Source organism: Dendrobates tinctorius, unplaced genomic scaffold (genome assembly GCF_039654945.1).
Source record: "Dendrobates tinctorius isolate UK_male_01 unplaced genomic scaffold, ASM3965494v1 ptg000200l, whole genome shotgun sequence".
Classification (NCBI taxonomy): domain Eukaryota; kingdom Metazoa; phylum Chordata; class Amphibia; order Anura; family Dendrobatidae; genus Dendrobates; species Dendrobates tinctorius.
This window is the reverse complement of record NW_027361867.1, coordinates 1874201-1883022: the sequence shown is the minus strand read 5'-3', so window position 1 is coordinate 1883022 and position 8822 is coordinate 1874201.

The window sequence follows — 8822 nt, the reverse complement described above, 5'->3', positions numbered from 1 at the left end:
CCTTTTGTGGTCCCTGGCTTCGTAACACGAGAGGTGCTGGGGAGGCGGGTGGAGTTAGCTATAAAAGAAGGGGAAGAGTGAAAGTTAACAGACAGAGAGACAGTTAGTTGGTTAGCGGAGAGAGAAGAGAGAAGATGGGTGTCTGAGGGACGTGCTGCAGCAGGTCCCAGTGATCTGGGCTGCTGGCATGAGAAAGACCAGAGAAAGAGACTGATAAGATTGATCATAGAATCATAGAATCATAGAATCGTAGAGTTGGAAGGGACCTCCTGGGCCATCTGGTCCAACCCCCTGCTCAAAGCAGGATTCGCTAAATCATCCCAGTCAGATGTCTGTCCAGCCTCTGTTTGAAGACTTCCATTGAAGGAGAACTCACCACTTCTCGTGGCAGCCTGTTCCACTCATTGATCACTCTAACTGTCAAAAAGTTTTTTCTAATATCTAATCTGTGTCTCCTCCCATTCAGTTTCATCCCATTGCTTCTAGTCTTTCCTTGTGCAAATGAGAATAAAGTTGATCCTTCTACAATGTGACAGCCCTTTAGATATTTGTAGACAGCTATTAAGTCTCCTCTCAGTCTTCTCTTTTGCAAACTAAACATTCCCAAATCCTGCAACCTTTCCTCGTAAGACAGGGTTTGATAACCTAACCTTCCATAAGAGAGATAGAACAGATCGGAACAAAGGAGAATAGAAGGACGGTGGGAAGCAGGTTGAGAAAGAGAGAGAACCCTTCCAGTCCAAAGAGCGTAAAGGCCGGGGCCCGGTCCTCGAGGTTGATTGGATCTTTATGTCTGGCAACAGACACCGGAGGAGTAGTGAGCCGCTAACGCCTTGCTCCCCTCATAGACTTGGGACACAACAGCAACTGAATAGAGAGCCGGGACGCAGTGAGGAGTCCCCAAAGCAGGCTACAGCTGTCTGTCATACAAGTAAAGACTAGGAACACCTAGTGAGAGGCATTCCAGGATAACTAGGTACTGAAGTGCTTCGCACCTAAAGGCGCATTGGAGGAGTCGTTCAGTGAAGGTACATATTGGTGGAGTGTGGAAGGGAGAATCCTATCTGGCCTGGAGGTTGGCTGGAGCCCTGACCCGGAGAACACAGTACAGAGGCAGGCGTGTGTGTGAACTGCAAACAGTGAGTAAAGCCTTGGAATCGCACACCCTGTGTCCTCCAGTTATTCCAGCACCGCTACACCTGGGTAACAACATCTACCCCATCCTGCGCCTCTCCTCATCCATTGCACCTACACTGCCCTGGGACTACAGCTCCACCTGTGGGGAGCTATACCATCTCTGTTGCACCACACCATCAGTCCCAGCGGATCTGTATGCAGCGTTGGCCTAACACCATACTTGCCAAACACCATGGGCGGCGTCACAAACTATTCTCCCATTAACTACACCACCGCCATTGACATTGGGCGCCCAGGGCCACGGACCGGGTCACCGCTGCTGTGACACATTCCCGCCTTGACACCGGCCCGGTACCGAGTAACCCCACAGCCCTTGGAGGGCGACCCATGTACGATGTGTACGGAGCAGGGTTGTGTGTGTACGAGGTGTACGGAGCGGAGCCGTGTGTGTACGAGGTGTACGGAGCGGAGCCGTGTGTGTACGAGGTGTACGGAGCGGAGCCGTGTGTATGAGGTGTACGGAGTGGAGCCGTGTGTGTATGAGGTGTACGGAGTGGAGCCGTGTGTGTATGAGGTGTACGGAGTGGAGCCGTGTGTGTACGAGGTGTACGGAGAGGAGCCGTGTGTGTACGAGGTGTACGGAGCTGAGCCGTGTGTACGAGGTGTACGGACCAGAGCCGTGTGTGTACGAGGTGTACGGAGCGGAGCCGTGTGTGTACGAGGTGTACGGAGCGGAGCCGTGTGTGTACGAGGTGTACGGAGGGGAGCCCTGTGTGTACGAGGTGTATGGAGCGGAGCCGTGTGTGTACGAGGTGTACGGAGCGGAGCCGTGTGTGTACGAGGTGTACGGAGCGGAGCCGTGTGTGTACGAGGTGTACGGAGTGGAGCCGTGTGTACGAGGTGTACGGAGCGGAGCCGTGTGTGTACGAGGTGTACGGAGCGGAGCCGTGTGTGTACGAGCTGTACAGAGTGGAGCCGTGTGTGTATGAGGTGTACGGAGCGGAGCCATGTGTGTACGAGGTGTAGGGAGTGGAGCTGTGTGTGTATGAGGTGTACGGAGCGAAGCCGTGTTTGTGTGGACCCCTCTGTGTACTCTGTATACCCCCATCTTCAGTCACAGACCCCTCTGTGTACGCTGTATACCCCCAGCTTCGGTCTCAGACCCCACAGTGTACGCTGTATATACCCGTTTACCCCCATCTTCGGGCGCAGACCCCTGTGTACGCTGTATACACCCGTATACCCCCAGCTTCAGTCGCAGACCCCTCAGTGTGCTCTTTATACACCCGTATACCCCCAGCTTCGGTCGCAGACCCCTGTGCACACTGTATACACCCATATACCCCCAGCTTCAGTCGCAGACCCCTGTGTATACTGTATACACCTAGCTTCAGTCACAGACCCCGCGTCTCTCACTCTATATACACCTGTATACCCCAGCTTCAATCTCAGATCCCTGTGTGCTCTGTATACACCCGTATACCCCCAGCTTTGGTCGCAGACCCCTGTGTATGCTGTATACACCCGTATACCCCCAGCTTCGGTCGTAGACCATTCTGTGTACACTGTGTACACCCGTATACCCCCAGCTTCGGTCACAGACCCCTCCGTGTATGCTGTGTACACCCGTATACCCCCAGCTTCGGTCACAGACCCGTGTTCACTGTATACACCTGTTTATCCCCAGTTTTGGTCGCAGACCCCTGTGTACACTGTATACACCCATATACCCCCAGCTTCAGTCGCAGACCCCTGTGTATACTGTATTCACCTGTATACCCCCAGCTTCAGTCACAGACCCCGCGTCTCTCACACTGCATACACCTGTATACCACCAGCTTCAGTCTCAGAACCTGTGTGCATGCTGTATACACCCGTATACCCCCAGCTTCGGTCGCAGAACACTCTGTGTACGCTGTACACACCCATATACCCCCAGCTTCGGTCACAGACCCCTCTGTGTACGCTGTATACACCGTATACCCCTAGATTTGGTCACAGCCCCGTGTTCACTGTATACACCCGTATATCCCCAGCTTTGGTCGCAGACCCCTGTGTATGCTGTATACACCCGTATACCCCCAGGTTTGGTCGCAGACCCCTGTGTACACTGTATACACCTGTATACCCCCAGCTTTGGTCACAGACCCCCCTGTGTATGCTGTATACACCCGTATATCCCCAGCTTTGGTAACAGATCCCTGTGTACATTGTAGAAAAATATTCAGGATTGAGAGTCCTCAGTGGTTGATACCTTTTAATGGCTAACTGAAATGATGGTAACACGTTGCAAGCTTTCGAGACTACTCAGGTCTCTTCATCAGGCTAGACTAATACAAAATCTGAAGTCACATATTTATGCACAGTACGGCCTAGAAAAAATGCAATAGATAAGACAAGTGACGTGAAGCAGAACTATCAATATGGGAGAGGGAGAAACATAAATATAAACATTGGACCAGTTCATAGATAAGGAGTCCGGATGTTTTATGGTCCTCTGATTGGGGTCTAGTTCTGTGTTGTGATGCCCCCACAAGGTTTTAAAAGGAAATTCCTTAATTGATGTAAAAAGACATAAATCCATGCGACACATTCATTCCAGCACTGAGAGTGTCAAAGGTCGTCATAAATTTGTACTCCCAAACTCGTTTCTCTCTCTGAGAATTGAAGTTACCTCTCAATACCAGTAATTTCATATCCACGCTGCTGTGATCAGGGATACAGAAATGTTTTGCCACAGGTAGATCCATTCTTTTTTCTCTTATTGTGTGACGATGAGCATTCATCCTTGTTCTAAGCTTTTGCTCTGTCTTCCCCACATACAGACCCCCAGTTGGACATTTAGGACAAATAATTAAGTACACCCCATTAGATGTGATGCAGCTGAGAGTACCTGGGATCTTGTAGTCCTGATGTGAGTTGGGGATCTTTATCTTGTCCGTGGTCATTATAAATGGACAGGTTTTACATTTTTTCTGGTTGCAAGGAAAGGTTCCTGCAGCTGTTGGAGAGGACAGGGAGCTTCTGACAATGATGCTTCTTAAATTTGGGGGCTGCCTAAAACACAGCAGTGGGGGGTCTGGAACAATGGATTTTAATCGGGCATCTTTTTGTAGTAAAGGTTGCAATTTCCGTGCAGCTCCCCTTAGCACCTCCAGATTTGGGTTGTAGGTGACCACTAGAGGCACTCGGTTATTTTCTTCTTTAGCTTTGTAATGTAGCAAGTGATTCCTTGACATTCTGGTGGCTCTTGTAATTTGGTTTTCAATTGTTCTTGGATGGTAACCCTGATTCAAAAAGGTCTTTTTGAGGCGACCAAGGTGTTTGTCTCTATCCATGGGGTTGGAACATATACGATTGTATCTGATGGCTTGGCTATAGATAATAGAGTTCTTTATGTGTTTTGGATGGAAACTGTTCGTGGAACGTCTTTAGCTGTTGCTCAGACTCCGTCCAGATGATTAAAATATCATCAATGAAGCGGTAGTAGGCCAGTACACTGTATACACCCGTATACCCCCAGGTTTGGTCGCAGTCCCCTGTGTACTCTGTATACACCCGTATACCCCCAGCATTGGTCGCAGACCCCTATGTATGCTGTATACACCAGTATACCCCCAGCTTCGGTCACAGACCCCTCTGTGTATGCTGTATACACCCGTATACCCCCAGCTTCGGTCGCAGATCCCTGTGTACTCTGTATACACCTGTATACCCCCAGCTTTGGTCGCAGACCCCTATGTATGCTGTATACACTCGTATACTCCCAGCTTTGGTCGCAGATCCCTGTGTACTCTGTATACACCCGTATACCCCCAGCTTTGGTCGCAGATCCCTGTGTATGCTGTATACACCCGTATACCCCCAGCTTCGGTCACAGACCCCTCTGCGTATGCTGTATACACCCGTATACCCCCAGCTTCGGTCACAGACCCCGCATCTCTCACACTGTAGAATTGACACCGGACACACACGGTAAAACTGCGGTCGTCGGTCTCTCATCTCTCACACTTATACTAATAACATAAGATGGAGTCAGACGAACCCTCCTACAAAACGTGAGAACAAAGTCATTACTACAGGACTGTGTGAGAAAGGGATTTATTCTACAAGAAACGCTGGGGCCACAAATGAGAATAACATAATATCGTTCATCTTCTCTTTCACCATAGATATCGACAGTGAGGGCGACTTCCACTTTGCCGCAATGTGGATTTTAGTGGCCATACATAAGTAGTTTACTAGCTTCTGAAAGCTTTCTGGAAGCCGGGAAGTCCTGGTTCCCAGTAAAAGGGTAGAAGGTTCCAGATCAACCGGTCCACCATACATCTGTGCTATCAGACGCTTCACCTTCTCCCAAAGCCCAGAAACCACCGTACAAGACCACCAAATATGTTTCATGTCACCAGATATTCCACAGCCCTTAAAATAGTCTCCCGAGATTTTAGGAAAAATGTTGTGAATTTTTTCCGGTACATAATAGACTCTGTACAATAGTTTTAAGGAAGTCTCAACAAGGGAAGTCTGGTGACTACCTCTTGATATGGTGTCACAGTTACGATACCATTCATCAATTGACTGTTCAAACTCCAAATCCTCCTCCCACTGTAACATATACTTCAAATTTTTTATCATTTTGTGGAGAATTTCTAGCATAGTAGATCAATGAGATCGTTCCCCTGCCCAAAGGGTCATTTAGACATTTATTTTTCAAAACTCGTTGCCCTGAGAGTAGTACCGCTCGGGAGGATCTGCTTTGCAAAGTGGGAGATCTGGTTCAATCGCATTACCTCCCTAACTGGAGGGTCAAATTTTTGAACAAATTCATATCTGTCAAGTAAGATATTAAATGGGGATCACAAATGTTTAAGTATATGAATACCTTTCAGCTTCCACCAAGAAAAAATTTGAGGCTCAAGGCCTGGTGGGAACATGGGGTTTTGTAATATAGCTGTCAGGGGAGAAGGGCTTGATTGTAAGTTATATTTAAACTTTCCTCCAAAGAAGCAACGAGTGGACTGTAAAAGGAGCCACATTCATTAACCCCCGTGGAAGTCAGTCTGTGGTCCACTTTAGGCCTGATAAAGAGAATGGTTTGGAGAGAAATGATTCCAGAATAACCCATCTCGGACTATTGGGATATGAACACGCACTTATTAATGGAGCAATCTGTGCCGACTTGTAATAAAGTGTAAAATTAGGGAGGGATAAACCCCCTTTTTTTCTGTGACGGAACATAAGTTTTTGCACAATTCTGGGTTGTTTTCCGAGCCAAAGAAACTTAGACATCATAGAGTGTAAATGAGTGAACGTTCTGGCTGATACCATAATTGGGAGGGACCTAAATAGAAGAAGCGAGGCAGTGACACCATTTTTAATGCATATATTCTGCCGGGCCAGGATAACTTTAAGGAAGCCCATCTATCCATGTCCCTCTGGAAGTTTTGGATCAGTGGAGTGTAATTCCACCTAATGTCATATCGGACGCTATTCACACCACAGCGTCCGGCAGGCAGAGGTAGTTTCACCTCCGTCCACTTGTCATGTCGGACGCTATTCACACCACAGCGTCCGGCAGGCAGAGGTAGTTCCACCTCCGTCCACTATAGCCTCAGTGGCGCCGGCTTGATTTTCTCAGGCTATCGGGGGTTAATCTAGCTGGAGATCAGGTTGGATGTTTGGTCACGCCCACGGTCTTTAAATAGTCGTGCTGGCCTATGGGCGTCGCCGATTATAGCTTGTGTTTCATACCAAGTGGTTCCGGTCTGGAGTGGAGGTGTTGGAGAGAGAGAGATTCGTATCTGGTGGCGTATGATCCGTTGTTACCTTTTCGCCTTCCCATATTTGTGTTTTGTTGTGCCCTGTTCACATTACTGTATAGTCCTGTGTGTATGCGGCGCGGTGCAGTTTAAGTTCTCCCTGTCTGTCATTGTGTGGGGCTTTGGTGGTTTGTCTCCTCACTGGGTGGAGGGTGGAGGGTTAAGCTTAGGGCTGAGCAGGAGATAAGGAAAGGTTGGAGGCTCAGGCATTTGCACCATTAGCAAAAACCCTGGGTTGAGGGTCAGACAGGGTTTCCCCTAGTTAAAGGGACACCACAGAGGCCCCGGGTATTTCAGCCTTAGTTGACCTAAGCCTCGCGTGACATTATAATCGGCCTACATTTTTCAGGAGTCCATGGATCCCATGGATTCCATAACCCGCCAGTTGGCGGCGCTGTCCTTACAGGTCTCCGAGTTGAAAGGGGCAGTTCAGCAGCAGGGCCTGGTAGTATCGAAGGTGCAAACGGCATCTGCAGGTATCGGTGCAGAGCCGAAGATCCCGCTGCCAGAACGATTCTCAGGGGAACGCAGCAAATTTGTCATATTTCGGGAGGCCTGCAAGTTATACTACCGCATGCGCCCTATCTCCTCAGGTAATGAGGCTCAGCAGGTGGGTCTGGTGTTATCATTACTGAGTGGGGACCCCCAAGCATGGGCGTTTTCCTTACCAGCTGACTCTGCTACATTTCATTCTGTCGATAATGTTTTTTCTGCCCTCGGGCTCATTTATGATGATCCTGACAGATTGGTTCTAGCGGAATCTAAAATCCGCGCCCTCCGCCAGGGGGAGCGCTTGGCGGAGGACTATTGTTCGGAATTTCGTCGTTGGGCAGTAGACACACAGTGGAACGACCCAGCGCTGCGGAGTCAGTTTATTCATGGGGTATCAGGGAACGTTAAACAGGCACTCCTGATGTATGAGACTCCTGCATCGTTAGAGTCTGCCATGAGTTTGGTTATACGTATTGATCGCCGTTTGCGTCAGGGGGCACAGGAGACGCTACCCCTGGGGGAAAGCAGAGGTGCAAGTGTGGTTGCTGCAGGTGAGCCCACTGAACCTATGCAAATTGTGGGGGTGTCACAGGTTAAGCGTCGCGTTCCTGGGTTCAGGAAGCCCGGAGCATGTTTTTACTGTGGTAAAAGGAATCATTATGTTAACGCTTGTCCTGTGCTACCGAAGAAGGTCACACCGGCGGAAAACTGTTAGGCTCAGAGGGTATGGAGCAGGCCCAACTGAGCGTATGCATATCCTCCATGATGGTATCTCAATGTATGCTCCCTGCCAAGATTATTATCGCGGGCAGAGAGCTACCAATATCAGTGTTTGTGGATAGCGGTTCCGCCACCAATCTCATAGATGAGGAGTTTGCACGCACTGCCGGGTTTAAGACCGAAAAACTCCCTCATCCCATTCAGGTGGTTACCATTAATGCCGCTCTCCTCCCACAAGGGGAGATTATGGAGTTTGTGGCTGAGGTGAAACTCCACATTGGGGTCCTACATTCTGAGTGGGTTACATGTAGGGTCCTCCGTAATCTCCCAGCACAAATGGTCCTGGGTTTTCCATGGTTGTCCAGGCACAACCCGGTGATTGATTGGAAAACTCAGGACATAGTCCAATGGAGTGGTTTCTGCCAGGACAATTGCTTGGCCACATGTGTGTCCGCCGTGACGCCCAGCCTTCCGGAGGCTTTGCAGGATTTCGCGGATGTATTCTCTGAGAAGAGTTGCTCAGAACTGCCTCCACATCGAGCCTATGACTGTGTGATTAGGTTAAAACCCGGGGCCAAATTACCTAAGGCCAGGATGTTTAATATTTCTGGTCCAGAGAGACAAGCTCTGAAAGACTACATCGCGGAGAGTCTG